The 2,513-nt window shown below is 39.0% G+C and overlaps 1 protein-coding gene across 4 annotated transcripts in view; it reads left to right on the forward strand.

Annotated features, from left to right (window-relative positions):
- GRIA2 (glutamate ionotropic receptor AMPA type subunit 2) overlaps positions 1-785 on the forward strand; it is a 74,532-nt gene extending 73,747 nt beyond the window's left edge. For all 4 annotated transcript variants that reach the window (XM_083457215.1, XM_083457214.1, XM_083457213.1 and 1 more), the window contains exon 16: positions 1-785. This exon is cut by the window's left edge and continues 2,152 nt beyond it. The gene's annotated coding sequence lies outside the window, so the exon portion shown is untranslated.
- Positions 786-2,513: the final 1,728 nt, after the last annotated feature.

Consider the following 2,513-nt stretch of genomic DNA (forward strand, 5'->3'; position numbering starts at 1 on the left):
GCTTCAGTGGCCATTTATAGTCATTTTTATATGATACTCCCAGCCAATTTCCTTTTGACAAAAGAGATCATTTCACTCCTGCATACAATGGAAAATTTATTTTATTGTACCTCTGGGTCTACTTCTCTTAAAAGTGTAGTGTACAAATCTTTCTTTGTCAAGCCTGAGCTACTGTATATAAAGGAAATAATGTAAAGTTATATTTTCATGTTTTTATACTTACCAACATGATGAGAATACATAATGTATGGGTATTTCAATATTTCAATTGCCAATAATGTTGACTGGGTTATAGACATCTCAACAAAAATTTTGGAAAAAAGGTAATCATAATTTAATATCCATGTTACAGTACACCAGTATATTGCTATATAAAGTATTCTGTGTGCATTTAAGTGGAAACAATAGTGAAGAATGATGACAGCTGTCTAGGGGTTTTTAAAATTCATTTTATAGGAAACTGTTATGGAACAACCAAAATGTTTTGAACTAATTCTTGTGTAAATTTCAAAATGTCCTTTACTGTACCCTTTTGTTTACACAGTATATGGTATCTTTATTTCTGCTTTGTTAAGTGGGTATCAGTACAAAGCTGGTCATTCACTTTTAAAGGCTTGTAAAGCCAGAATCATTTCCAGTTTTTCATGTGTACTTATATGAAAGAAAGAAAGAAAACCCCGCTTCTGATTTATTTTTAAATCTAACACATGATGGCTTTTCTGAAGTGTTGTACAAACTTCAATCATACATAAAATTTTGTTCTTTTTTAAAAAGGCAAATTATTATTAAGTGGTTTGTTTAGTATTATTTATATATGGTACTTACTCAGAGAAACATGCTTTAAGATGTTTTTTATTAAAAAAAAAAGAAAAGAGGAAAAACTCTTCCTAAAGCAGAGGAATATTCTCATTTGAATTTTGCCTGGGAGATTCCTACCAAGGAACTACATGCCCTCCCATGGGACATATTCTAACGTCTACTGTATGCAAACTGTATATATTCACAGTATAAGATTCGCAATATAAGATTCTCGTTGCTAGTTGTACCACAAATGGGGGCGGTAACAGGACTTCTTAAACACTTTAGATAACATTTTCCAGGGCAATATACAAAACTAAAATCAGAAGAACAAGACATAATTCAATACACATCAATAGATTGTTCTTTGTGGATATGGCGAATGTGGATTCATGCAGCTGTCAAGGCTTTGGGAAAGCTATTCCTCCCCCGATTGCAGCAAGAGCAGAGAAAACAAGGTAGAGTTCTTTTTTAATGAGTTTTTCCCAATCCTAATAGTGAGAGACAAAAGAACACAACAAGCCTTAAAATGCTCCAATCTGGGCTCCTCCTCCCACATTTCTAGCAACAGCATCTCCCTTAACAGTGGCTGTTTGTAGCCAAAAGTCTCTGGTTCCATTGTTCCTGCACCCTTAATGAATGCCGAGTTCTGGGAGAAGGGGGATCAGAAATACTCTCCAGTGCCGTGTCAGCTGGCTGTCCTGTCACAATTCCCACCTCCCTCACCCGCTTCTTCTAACACATCCCAACTCCTTTGTTCACCTATCTCTGCGCTGTGACCTTTCTCAAACTTCTCAAAGCCCTGCTGTAAATCAAGGCTGTCTCCCTCTTCTCCTGCAGCGTCAGGAGAAGGGTGTGTGTGACCCCCACCAGTTCTCCTCCTCCATCTTGTCCTCTTGAGTCTGATCTTTGACAGAAGCAAAGCAGTAGAAGTATGATAAATTTTAATTGTCTAGTTCTAGTGTGAGCTTATTTAGGGTTGCCATACGTCCAGGAATTCCTGGACATGTCCTCTTTTTGGGGTCCTACATGCCCATCTGGGGGGAATTTTACACTTTCAAGCAAATGTCCTGGATCTGGGGTTTAAAAAATAATAAATAATAATAAATGTGTGTGGGCGGATCTGGTTCAGACTCCGACTCTGACACAGGCAACCTGGGCTCTGGTTCAGGCTCTGGCATGGGCAACACTGTCTCTACCTCTGCTTTGGGCTCTGGCGTGGGTGGCTCAGGCTTGGGAATTCATTCAGCCCCTCTAAAATTGTTCCGTTTGTGAAATAGGAATCCATATTTAGGCTCACATCTTAGTAGTTAGATAGCCGCATAAGATCCAAATGGCAAAAGATCATCTTTTGCCGTGCACTTATATGATATAAGTGCTGCTCCAGAGAAGCGGACACGGAGCAATGGATCCAAACTACAAGAAAGAAGATTCCACCTAAACATTAGGAAGAACTTCCTGACAGTAAGAGCTGTTCGACAGTGGAATTTGCTGCCAAGGAGTGTGGTGGAGTCTCCTTCTTTGGAGGTCTTTAAGCAGAGGCTTGACAACCAATAGTCAGGAGTGCTCTGATGGTGTTTCCTGCTTGGCAGGGGGTTGGACTCGATGGCCCTTGTGGTCTCTTCCAACCCTATGATTCTATGATTCTATGATATTTTCATAACAACTTTGGTAATAGTACAGGCTTGTCCACATGAGAAAATTATTTAGCTGTT

Source organism: Podarcis tiliguerta, assembly GCF_965153285.1.
Source record: "Podarcis tiliguerta genome assembly, chromosome: 9".
In the NCBI taxonomy this organism is placed as follows: Eukaryota; Metazoa; Chordata; class Lepidosauria; order Squamata; family Lacertidae; genus Podarcis; species Podarcis tiliguerta.